Here is a 13,841-nt window from a genome sequence, read left to right as displayed (position 1 = left end):
TGGTGGGAGGTGTTGAGGACAGGAGGAGCCAGCTCCCAGGCACTCTGGGCATAAAGGGCCAATAGCCCTGAACCACTGATGAATATGTTCAGCCCGACTAGGGAGATATTCTGCAGGACCCAGCTTTCCCCCTCACCGGAGCCAAGAGAGGATTTTGAACTGGAATTAGTGGCACTAAGCTTTCTGGAACTCAGCGCCCCGATCCCATCCAAGTTGGGAGGAGGTGATGCCAGACAGGTGTCAGTTGCTCACCTGGGCCGCACTAGGCTGGTTTCTGGGGAGAGTTTTGAGACCAAACCATTGCCACACAGGGTTAGAGTCGAACCGAGGTCATGATGGAGCTTCTGCTGGTTACTCTGGCAGAGGAACTGGGTGGAAGGTCTGGTGCTGCACAGCTCCCTGCTGCCAGTGCACAGGGCAGCTCAGAAGCCAGACATACCGCAAGGAGCTCTGTGCCACCAGTGACCCCTCCCTTGGCACCCTGGGCCCTGAAGCTACTAGTCCCCCTCTGAGCTGGTGCACCCTTTTTATGGAGACCATCTACCTTGGACTCTGGGAGTTAGCAAAGGTCTACTCTACCGTGTTAGTCTCAGTGACTGGACTTCTTTACCTGATTCATAACTCAAGCTTTGCATTTCTGGATTAGAGAAAACTCTGGAAAGGTAGCAGCAAAATTTAATGTTGAATCATCGTCTCTGCACATGTGCATTCAGTCGTCATGCTCAAAAGACCCAAGGCAAGGCTGATTGTCTCCTTATTGATGGGTTTACGTCTAGTTAGTAAAGAATTAGATTTGAAACCAGAATGATTTTTAATACCAGATTAAATATTTTACACTATTCTTTGTAACCAACTCAAAATAACTACATATATTGAACACTGTAGTTATGATGTGACAACTCTATAAGCACTTTGGATGATAATTTATTTGTGCAATCAATTTTGGAAACTAATAAGAAAGCTATGGTAGTTTAGGCTGAAGGAGAATCAAAAATTATTCTGTTTTCCACTTTAACTTCTTCTACTTTAAAAAAAGTGTTCAGAAATATAGTATAGTTTCTCTATATGTAATGCTACTGTATTGATTCAGGTAAATGTCACTCTCATTTCCCCCTCTCATTTCTAAGTCTTTTCTTCCTTGATGCATAGTTGGCTTCAGTACACACTGTAGGTATCACAGTTAGAATCATGATTTTTATTATTTCTTTAACTCCCTGGAATACCATTTGAGAAGGTGCCCTCTACTTCAGACTGTTTTTATAAATAAAAGAGAAAAAACTAGATAGAGCAATTGTGTTGATTTGTCTACAACCCTACCCAGGAAATGATGGGATTTTTTCTTAATATATTGTCAAGCATCAGCAAATTTTGGCACAGGCCTGAAATCAATAATTGTATCTCTGCTTACACACCAACTTAAATTGGCTTAAGAAAAGGATTAGGTCCCCTTATCTGCTGATATTGGGCTATGATGTTGTAACCACTTTACATGGAAGTTGTAGAAGGTAAGTCCACTTTATGAACTTGGCAATAAAAATAATATTTCTCTGTGTAATGAATGTAGCTTCTATCATAAGAGGACTAAAAAAAGTCTGGGGCTTTTTTTTTGTTTTTTTCTAACTTAAAAATTCCTGCCAATGCTCTAAAAGATCGTGAGAAGGCACCACCTACCAGCTATAGGGGAAAACACCCACCCACCCACACACACACACACACACTTACCCCACATTATAGAATTAGAGAGAAATGAAGAAGGGGATGTTGTTATTTCATCCCTCAACGCAATCAATTGAATTTCTTTCTCTACATTCTTTTCAGCTATAATACTCCACTTGTATGATCATTTTATGTTTTTAGAGTAACTTCTACAATCAATGAGGAAGTGGAACATGATATAATAGCATTATCTTCTTCCACTTTCAGGTACAAAGACAGGTTATGGCAGATTATCTATCTCATCAAAGCAAATAGGTAAAGTAGATAAAATAAAATCTAATTTTAGAAGTTATCAGAAAGCTGTACACACAAAGAAAACTAGATGAACTACAACTTCAGTGAGTGGAGAGCACTTCATAGGTGAGCTGAGAATATGGTCCGCTTTCTTTTTTTAAGTACATTTTCAGAGTCTTGGCATTGGCTAAGAAATTGTATCAAAAGGAGAAAATGGTTACTAGGGATTAAAAAAAAAAAAAAGGAGCCTGTGATATCTGTTACAGAAATCAACAAAAATTGTAACAATACTGCTAATGAAGAACAGAAGTGTTTTCCCACAGGATTTTTACTGAGTTAGCAAGTGGCAGAAAGCTCTAAAAAGCTGATTTAAATGACAGATAGAAATCTCCTGCAGCTAGAGTGGTTAAAACACAGATCTGTGAGAAATGGAACAAACACCCAAGAAGTCTTATATTTGAGACCTTAGAAATCAGAGATGTACTATGTCCAATGAAAGCTGTAATCTAGCCCTGACCCTTACAAATACTGCTTGGATTGAAATGATGATGAGCTTCTCACCAGATTTTCATATAAGAATAAAGTTGAAATTGGTCCTGAGAGAGAACGAAATTATTAAAGAATCTACTTTTTAAACACAGGCTTGTGCATAAAATTTATAACAAGAGTCAGGAGACAGGTTCAATCATACTTTAAAAAAAAAAAAAAAGTCTCAGGGCTCCTGGGTGACTCAGTCATTAGGCATCTGCCTTCAACTCAGGTTATGATCCCAGGGTCCTGGAATCAAGACCTTCATTGGGCTCCCTGCTCTGTGGGAAATCTGCTTCTCCCTTTCCCATCCCCCCTGCTTGTGTTCCTCTCTTGCTGTGTCTCTTTCTGTCAAATCAATGGATAAAAATCTTAATTAAAAAAAAAAGTTTCACAAACCATAGAGATAATAGATTTAGCAGGTAAGATCACTAATGTTTTTACATAAACTTTATTATTGAATAATACTCATGGTAACTGCAAAGGCATACTACAGAAGTGAAGTAAACATTGTTAAGAGAGTCATTCAAAATAGAATCTGGAGGACACTGAGGAAAGGAGGAATATCATGTCTCCTTTTTCAATTTTTGCAAAAGCATGAACTCTTGACTTTTGTCAACTGCATCTCAACTACCTCCAGAAACACATCTTTGCATTTTGGACGGAAACAGAGATAAATATAACATTTGTTAACTAAATAGCCAATTGTGAGTTAGATAATTTAGCTGAGTCAGCACTCATCATAACTCTTTCAAACAAGTCATGAAAACTTGGTTTTGTTTTATTTTATTTTATTTTATTTAAGATTTTATTTACTTATTTGAGTGAGAGTGAGAGAAAGATCAGGAGCAGGGAGGAAGGGCAGAGGGAGTCTGCCCACTAAGCAGGGAGTCTGATGTGGGACTCAATCCACATCAGGACCCTGTGATCATAATCTGAAGCAAAGGCACAGGCTTAACTCACTGAGCCACACAGGCGCCCATGGTTTTGGCTCTATAAACCTGCACTCCCTGCTTGCAATTCTGAGCATACTCAACTCTATGTCTCTCAGATTGCAATCCCTAATATTCCAAATAAACACTTTTGATTGCTTTACAAGATATTCTGGGTCAACCTTAAGAAAATAGAGGAAATATAGAAAAAAATCAGTTTAAAAATAAAGATCTCTGTGAGAGGTATAAGTTCCAAAAAGGGAATAAAATAGACATTCTAAAATTTAAAATAAAATGTCTGGAATTAATAACTTATGGGGGGGTGAGAACAGATAGGAAGATGAACAAACTTCAGGAAGGATCAGAAGAAAAAAATTTTAAAAACCAAGAATAAATTTGAAAACAAAACAATGTAATAAATATGCAGATTCAGTCAAAGATCAAAGAATATGTTAAACTACAGTTCTGGAAAGAAATTCAATAAAAATACAGAGAACTACTTGTCACAGTTGTAGCTGGCAATTTTATAAAAATTAAGACATTCATTCGCAGGTTGAAAATCTGTATGTGAAGAATACAAGAAATGAGAAGTCCTGCCCCCATCTTTTAGGGTAGAGTATTTGCAGAAATTATAGGGAATGTGTCTACTTGAGAGGTTCATTTTTTTGTTTGCTTATTTAATTATTTATATTAGTAAGACTCTTAGATCTACAGTTTTGTAATTTAGGTTATAATCCAAAACTACTTTATTTTGTTGCTTCAATTTTTCCAGCTATGAACAATAATCCTAATTCTGTTAACATACTCCCATCAATGTTAGTTTTGTTTGTTTGTTTGTTTTTTAACACTTTTGGCACTCCAATGTACTTTGACTTATCTACTTCATTTTTCGCCACAGTTCTAGCATGAGCCATTTTTCTGAGATCCCTGATTTTTTTTAAATTGGAGAACAGGGTTAGAAATCAAGATCTACATGTTCGGTGTCCCTCCTTGTTATTCGGGGCTTTGACTAGTTATTTTTAGATTATCTGTTAGTCTATTTTTTGACTACTTCAGCAGGCAAAACAGCAATACAAGGTTTTGCATTTGTTTATACTTACCCATGTACATACACACACACACACACGTGTATATATATATATATATATACACACATGTGTATATATATATATTTGTTTATACTTACCCATATATATATATATAAAACCATCTGTATTTATACTAAATATGGTTCATATTAATTTTGTCAACACTAACCTATAATCACAACTATTATTCTAACTTCCTCCCTTATTCATCTGTAATTTATATCTTAAAAGTGAGGAACCTGGCTCCCATTATCTGTCATCCACTTACACAGTATTCAGTTCTGGTCTACATGTATAACAGAACTGTGAGCCCAACTTCCATGAGACAATCTTATTAGTACAGTATTTATGTGCGATTTCTTTTTCCTTTAGTACAATAGCTTCCATTCATTTCCAACAATGGCATATATGTGTGTGTATGTCTGTATATATATATAGTCCTTTCCAGCATTTTTATATATAGGTATATACACATACTTATAGATACATTTCTACTTATATGCATATATATGCTATATATATATATATATATGTATCTTTAGGTATTTTTATACATTTTGTAAATAGTAATTAAAATGTTTTTCACTGTAAATCCTCTCTCAGTTTAGAAGTCAAGATTCATGTTTATTATAAACTTGACAGCAGAGACCTAGACCAGACTGTAGAAATAGCAGCCTCAACCATAGCATTTTGTCACAGTAACAAGGTAATATAAAAGGACTTGGGTCCAAGTTAAAGGTTTTTCAGGGACCTTCCGGAGCTCAATTACAGTTAAAGGAGACAAATGGGGAATTCATTATAAGGTAAGTACTTCGAAGGATTACGATATAAGTGAATAAGAGTAATCCCTGCCTGGAAGACATGACAGACATTTTTCAAAGATCACTGAAAGATGGCTAACAGACATATAAGAAGACATGTGTCTTTTGAGTGACCAGCACTCATCATCAGGAAAATACAAATCAAAACCAGGTGAGACACCACATCACACCTGTTAGAATGATCAGAATTAACAACAGAAGAACAACAGATGTTGGAAAAATGTGGGAAAAGGGGAACCCTCTTACACCACTGGTGGGAAAGTAAACTGGTACAGCTGCTCTGGGAAACAGTATGGAGGTTCCTGGAAAAGTTAAAAATAGAACTACCCTGCGGCCCTGCAGTTATTCCACCACTCGGTATTTATCCAAAGGATACAAAAATACAGATTTAAAGGGATACTTGCACCCTGATAGTTCTAGTAACATTATCAACAACAGCCGAACTATGAAAAGAGCTCAAATGTCCATAAAGTTGTGGTATCTATAAATGATGAATGCATAAAGTTGTGGTATCTATAAATGATGGAATATTACTCAACCATCAAAAAGTTAAAGCTTGCCATTTGCAATGTGGTGGATGGCACTAGAGTGTATGATGCTAAGCGAAATAAGTCAGAGAAAAACAAATACCATATGCTTTGACTCATGGGTGGAATTTAAGAAACAAAGCAGGGAAGGAAAAAAAAGAGAAGGAAACAAACCATAAGAGATTCTCTCTCTCTCTCTCTTTTTTAAATATTTTATTTATTTATTTGAGAGAAAGAGAGAGAGCATGCACAAGCAGGGGGAGTGGCAGAGGGAGCAGGAATGGGAGCAGAGAAGCAGGTTCCCCACTGAGCAGGAAGCCCAACACTGAGCTCTGTCCCAAGACCCCGGGATCATGACCTGAGACAAAAGCAGCCACTTAACTGACTGAGTGACACAGGTGTCCCCATAAAAGACTCTTAATGATAGAGAACAAAATGAGGGTCGATGGAGGGAAGTACATGGGGGCGATGGGCTAAAGGGGTGATGGACAGTAAGGAGGGCACTTGTTGTAATGAGCACTAGATATGCTATACAAGTGATGGGTTACTAAGTTCTACACCTGAAACCAATTTTACCATATGTGTTAATGGACAAGAATTGAAATAGAAACTTGGGGAAAAGAAAGAATAATCCTTACCTTTATGGTACCTACCACCAACTGGAATGGGACGTTGTCATAGAAGTCAAAATATGACAAGTTTCAAAAGAAATAAAAGAATTAAAGGATTCATAGAAGGATCAAAGTCATGGTCATTTGAGAAATAGTAATCAAGAAAAGCCCCATGGGAGGCAAGTATAATTAGAAAGATAAACATCAAATATGTGTCAGTTTCAATTCTAAGAAATGAGGGCAGAAAGCTAATGAGTTGTGTCTGTATTCAACAACATGGTATATCTGGCCAACAATTAGACCACTTCAATTTAATTTGGTGTATGTGAAATATGAGTAAGACGTTCAGAGACTTATTAGAATGCTGAGGGTATTTACAAAGTATGTATAAATAAATGGATAGTCAAAATATTAGCTTTGTAATCCAGACAATGATGACTAATATGCAAGCATATAAGATTATTAGATAATATATTACATTATAAAGATGCCTTCTCTATGATCTGACCCTACAGCACACACTATGAGTTTAGTACTCTAATGATTTAACGGTACCATTAAAAACCCTAGAGAGGAAGCAAACTGGCTTTTCTAACTTTGCATAAATGATGCTGTTGACCTAGAATCAATACATAGCTTGTTTGGGTATTTTCACAAGTGCAAGTAGCCCTACCAGAGCACCTGGAGTCAAAATCATAGCTGGGAATAAATAGATGGTGAAATTGGTGTATCCAGGTATGAACAGAACCGAAGATCAAGGTGTCCTCTAATTGGGGCGCCTGGATGGCTCAGTCACTTGAGCATCTGCCTTTAGCTCAGGTCATGATCCCAGGGTCCTGGAATCGAGCCCTGCATCGGGATCCCTGCTAGGCAGAGTGCCTGCTTCTCCCTTCCCTCTGCCTGCTGTTCTGCCCACTTGTGCTCGCTTTCTCTTGTGTCAAATAAATAAATAAATAAATAAATCTTTTAAAAAAAGGTGTTCTCTAATCAAACTAACCATAAAGCTATACAAACTCAAAAGCCATATGATTTATGGAAACTACTTCCTCTATCATTTGGTCATCATTATTTGTCTAACAAAGGTAATACCTTTGAGGGCTTGAGTGCTGATACAGGAGATTGAGTTGCAGAGCATTTGTGTGGAGGTGATTTTCAGTGGACTTTAAGAATAGATGTGTCAAGAAGGAGGGGTCCATTATGACAACGTAGGAAGACCCTGAATTCACCTTTTCCACAGACACACCAAACCCACATGTAGAGTGATTCTTCCGAAGAATAGAAAACTGACAAAACAACTTCTGTACAGCATAGAGGAACCACACAGGGAATGGCGGGAGGGACAGAGACATAATAACAACGGGAACAGTCCCAGTACTACAAACTACAATGGAAAGGGAGAATACTGAGAGACTGAGAGCAGATTTGGACCCCCTGGGGTATGGGGAAAAAAAAGTCATGCTTTAAAAGGGCAACTAGAATATACAGGAAATAATTCTCTGAGTAAAAGGAACTACAAGCACCACTGTTTACCTGGATAGCACAGAAACAAGGTCCAGGCACCCTAGCCAGCCTGCCACTTCAGGAAGCCAGAGCCGTTAGCCTCTCCCTCAGCTCCCCACTCATGCCCACCTTAGGTTCAGCTGTCCCATTGAGGTAGCCCCCATATGGCACATATGGAACCCATGAGTAATACCTACTATAGCCCCGGCCATTTTACTGAAGCTATTGAGGGTGCAAAAACTCCCTGAGACACACCAGACCTGGCAATCCTACCAAGGTATTCCCTATATGGAGGACCCTGGCAATTTGTTGTCCTGTGTCTGCTTAAGCTCTAATCATTCCACCAGAGCATTCTCTATGGGGAGCACCCTCGGACTCCCAGCCCATGCTTGCTACATCTCTGGCCAGCCATCCCAAACAGCCAGACATGTGCTGTCCACCCAGAATGGACACCCAGAATTAAAGAAGAATTCTTTAATTTCCTTCAGGAATAGGGGAGGTAGCTGTTCTGACTATTTCATAAGTCACACACCCAGAATTAAAGAATTCTTTAATTTCCTTCAAGAATAGGGGAGGTAGATGTTCTGCCTATTTCATAAGTCACACAAGGATACAGAGGATACAGAGAAATATGGTCTTAACAGAAGAACAAGACACAATTTCAGAAAAGAACAAAACAAACAAACAAACAAAAAAAAAACTAAACAAGACAGAGATAAACAACCTGCCTGATAACGAGTTTAAAATAATGGTTACAAATAGACTCAACAGACCTGAGAGAACTTAAGGGAAATTATAAAAAAGAACCAGTGAGAATTGAAGAATATCATCACTAAAATGAAAGAATCAGCAGAGGAAACAAATAGCAGATTAAACGATTTTTCATGTGGAAGACAAGATAACAGAAAACCCCAAGCTGAACAGAAAACAGAAAAAAAAAGGGGAAAAAAATGGAGATAGGTCAAGGGATCTCTGGGACATTATCAAGCATAACATTGAACTCTGGGGTCCCGGAAGGAGAAAGTTAGAAAGAGGGCAGAAAGTTCCTGAACCTGAAGACGGAGACAGACATCCATATCCAGAAAGTACAGAGAACCCCAAACAAGATGAGCCCCAAGAGGTCCATATTTAAGACACACAATAAATAAAAATGACAAAAAAAATAGTGGTAGAGAAAATTTTAAAAGGAGCAAAATAAAAGCATCTCTTTGTGTACAAGGAAAACCTCATAAGACCAATAGCTAATTTTTCAGCAGAAATAGTGCTGGCCAGAAAGGAGTGGCACGATAAAACCTGAGTGCTGAAAGGTAAACACAACAGCAAAAGACAACCAAGAATGCAGTACCCAACAAGATCATTATTTACAAGTGAAGGAGAGATAAAGAGCTCCCCAAACAAAAGTTAAAGGAGTTAAAGTTAAAAGAGCCTTAAAAGAATGATTAAAGGGTATTTAAGTTGGAAAAGAAAAGGTCATAACTGGAAATATAAAAGGGGGTAAAATTGCAAGTAAAAGGTGACATACAATAAAGATAGTAGTAGATCAGTACAATCACCTACAAAGTTTGTTGAAGGTTAAAAGACAAAAGTAGTAAATTTACATCTAAAATAATAAGGAACTCATGAAACAAAATGATGTAAAATATGACCTCATATACATAAAGGGGGAATGAGTAAAAATATAATGCTTTTACAATGTGTTCCAAGATAAGTAACCACTAACTAAATATAGACTGCTTCATACCTAGGATGTTATAGAAGAGCCTCATAGTAACAACAAACCAAAAACATCTAATGGATAGAAGAACAATGAGAGAGAGAGAGAGAAAGAAATTCAAACATGACACTAAAAAGAGTCATCCAACACAAGAGAAGAGAGCAAGAGAAGGAAGGAACAGAGAAGACCTAAAACAAAACAAAACAAAACAAAAAACAACCAAACAACATCATGGTAATAAGGAGATATTTATCAATAATTATTTTAAATTTAAATGATATAAACATTCCAATCAAAAGACCTTGGGTGACTGAAGGGATAAAAAAAAACAAGAGCTATCTATGTGCTGCCCATAACAGACTCACTTCAGACCTAATGAGACATACAAACTTAATATACAAGGATGGGGAAGGAATTCAATGCAACTGGGATTAAAAAAAAAAAAAAAAAAGCTGGGTTACCATTACTTACATCAGACATAATACTTTAAAACAAAGACTGGACTAAGAGAAAAACATATGGCATTGCATAATGATAAAGGGATCAATTCAAAGAGAAGATGTAACAATTGAAAGATCTAGGCACCACACACTAGAGAATCTAAATACATGAAAACATATTAGCACTCATAAAGGGAAAATAACAGTAGGGGACTTTCACATACCATTTATATCAATGGAAAGATCATCCAGACAAAAGGAAACAATGAGTGACTTTGAAGGACACATGAGACCAGGTGGACTAAGCAGATACACGCAAATACTCTATCTAAAAACCTGGAGAAACCACATTCTTTTCAAGTGCACATGGATCATTCTCCAGGGTAGATCTCATTTTACGTCACAAAACAAGCCTCAATAAATGTAAGCATCTTTTCTGACTACAACTGTATGAAGCTAGGAAAAAAAAAATTACAAGGAAAAAAAACTAGATAAAACACAAACATACTGAGGCAAAAGAACATGCTACTGAACAATAAACAGGTCAAAGAGCAAATCAAAGAGTAAATTAAAAACAAAACAAAACAAAAAAACACCTGGAGACAAAAGAAAATGGAAACCCAATGGCCCAAAATTTGGGGGCTATAGAAAAACATTTCTAAAAGGGAAGTTTATAGAGAAACAGGCTTACCTCTAGAAACAAGAAAAATCATAACCTAATCTTACACCAAAAGAAACAGAGAAAGAACACACAAAGCCCAAAGTTAGTAGAGCAAAGGACATAATAAAGATCAGAGCAGAAATAAATGAAACAGAGACTAAAAAAAAAATCGATAGAAAAGATCAATGAAACCAGGAACTGGTTTTCTGAAAAGATAAAAACTGATAAACCTTTAGCCAGACTCAATAAGAAAGAAAGAAGAATCAAATAAAATCAGAAATAAAAGTAACAACCAACACCATAGAAATACAAAGGAGTATAAGAGAGTGTTATGAAAGATTACATGTCAACAAACTGGACAACCTAGAAGAAATGCATAAAATCCTAGAAACACACTGCTTTTGGAACTTGAACAGGAATCAATAGAAAATCTGAGTAGACCAATTACTACTAATGAAAATGAATCAGTAACAAAACCCACCAACAAATAAAAGTTCAGGACCACATGGCTTCATAGGTAAACTCAACCAAACATGTAAGAGTTAATACCTATTCTTCTAAAACTATTCCATAAAGCAGGATAGGAAGAAAAACTTCCAAATTCATTCTAGGAGGCCAGCATTATTCTGATGCCAAAATCTGGCACACACACTCCAAAAAAGAAAACTATAGGTCAATATTCCCAATGAATACAAATGCAAAAAGTCTCAACAAAATATTTGTAAACCAAATTGAACAATACATTGAAAAGGTCATTCCCTAGGATCAAATGGGCTTATTCCAAGGATGTAAGGATGGTTAAATATCCCTCGAATCACTCAACATAATACATAATATTAACAAAATGAAGGATAAAAATGATCATCTCAACAGATATAGAAAAAGCATTTGATAAAGTTCAACTTCGGTTCATGAAGAAAGAAAAAAAAAGCACAACAAAATTGGTTTAGAGGGAACATACCTCTACACAATAAGGACCACATACAACAAACCCATTACCACCATCATAATGGTGAAAATCAAAACTTTTTCCCTAAGATCAGGAACGAGACAAGGATGTTCAGTCATCACTTTTATTCAACGTAGTGCTCACAGTCCTAAGCAGAGCAATTAGATCACATTAAATAAATAATAAATTATTAATAAATAGAAGTGATTCACATGATACTACACACACACACACACACACACACATACACACAAACCTTAAAGACTCCACCAAAAAATATTAGAATAAGTGAATTCAGTAAAGGTTCAGGATACAAAACTGATACAAATAAATTGTTTTCTATATACTAATAACAAAATAAAAGAAAAATTAAAAAAGCAATCCTATTTATAACTGCACAATAATAAGATATCTAGGAATAAACTTAACTAAGAAGGTGAAAGACATGCTCTGAAGACTGTAAGACACTCATGAAAGAAACTGAAGAAAACACAAACCAATAGAAAGATTATGTCATGCTTGTTAAACATTGTTAAGATGTCCATACTACTGAAAGCAATCTACAGATGAGGCAATTCCTGTCAAGATACCAACAGTATTTTTTCACAAAATTAGAATAATCCTAAAATTTAAACAGAACCACAAAGACCCCCCCCCTTAACCAAAACAATCTTGAAGAAGAACAAAGTCAGGGATATCAGAATTCCAAATTTCAAGATACACTACACGTTGAGATCTTTTATCCATTTTGAGTTTACCTTTGTGTACGGTGTAAGAGAATGGTCGAGTTTCATTCTTCTATATATAGCTGCCCAGTTTTCCCAGCACCATTTATTGAAGAGATTGTCTTTTTTCCACTGTATATTTTTTCCTGTTTTGTCGAAGATTAATTGACCATAGAGTTGAGGGTCCATATCTAGGCTCTCTACTCTGTTCCACTGCTCTGTGTCTGTTTTTATGCAGTACCATGCTGTCCTGGTGACCACAGCTTTGTAATAGCTTCAAATCAGGTAACCTCAATGTGAGACAGGAATCCATCAGAATCCTAGAGGAGAACATAAACATAGGCAGTAATCTCTTCGATATCAGCCACAGCAACTTCTTTCAAGATATGTCTCCAAAGGCAAAGGAAACAAAAGCGAAAATAAACTTTTGGGACTTTATCAAAGTCAAAAGCTTCTGCACAGCAAAGGAAACAGTCAAAAAACCAAAGAGGCAACCCACGGAATGGGAGAAGATATTTGCAAATGACAGTACAGACAAAAGGTTGATATCCAGGATCTATAATGAACTCCTCAAACTCAACACACACAAAACAGGCAATCATATCAAAAAATGGGCAGAAGATATGAACAGACACTTCTCCAATCAAGACATACAAATGGCTGTCAGACACATGAAAAAATGTTCATTATCACTAGACCTCAGGGAGAGTCAAATTAAAACTACATTGAGATATCACCTTACACCAGTTAGAATGGCCAAAATTAACAAGACAGGAAACAACATGTGCTGGAGAGGATGTGGAGAAAGGGGAACCCTCTTACACTGTTGGTGGGAATGCAAGTTGGTGCAGCCTCTTTGGAGAACAGTGTGGAGATTCCTCAAGAAATTAAAAATAGAGCTTCCCTATGACCCTGCAATTGCACTCCTGGGTATTTACCCCAAAGACACAGATGTCGTGAAAAGAAGGGCCATCTGTACCCCAATGTTTATAGCAGCAATGGCCACGGTCGCCAAACTATGGAAAGAACCAAGATGTCCTTCAACAGACGAATGGATAAGGAAAATGTGGTCCATACACACTATGAAGTATTATGCCTCCATCAGAAAGGATGAATACCCAACTTTTGTAGCCACACGGACGGGACTGGAAGAGATTATGCTGAGTGAAATAAGTCAAGCAGAGAGAGAGTCAATTATCATATGGTTTCACTTATTTGTGGAGCATAACAAATAGCATAGAGGACAAGGGGTGTTAGAGAGGAGAAGGAAGTTGGGGGAAATTGGAAGGGGAGGTGAATCATGAGAGACTATGGACTCTGAAAAACTATCTGAGGGGTTTGAAGTGGCGGGGGGGTGGGAGGTTGGGGTACCAGGTGGTGGGTATTATACAGGGC

The sequence above is a fragment of the Neovison vison genome, chromosome 2 (assembly GCF_020171115.1).
Source record: "Neovison vison isolate M4711 chromosome 2, ASM_NN_V1, whole genome shotgun sequence".
Taxonomy (NCBI): domain Eukaryota; kingdom Metazoa; phylum Chordata; class Mammalia; order Carnivora; family Mustelidae; genus Neogale; species Neogale vison.
The sequence above is the reverse complement of the archived record's forward strand: the minus strand, read 5'-3'. Positions refer to the sequence as shown.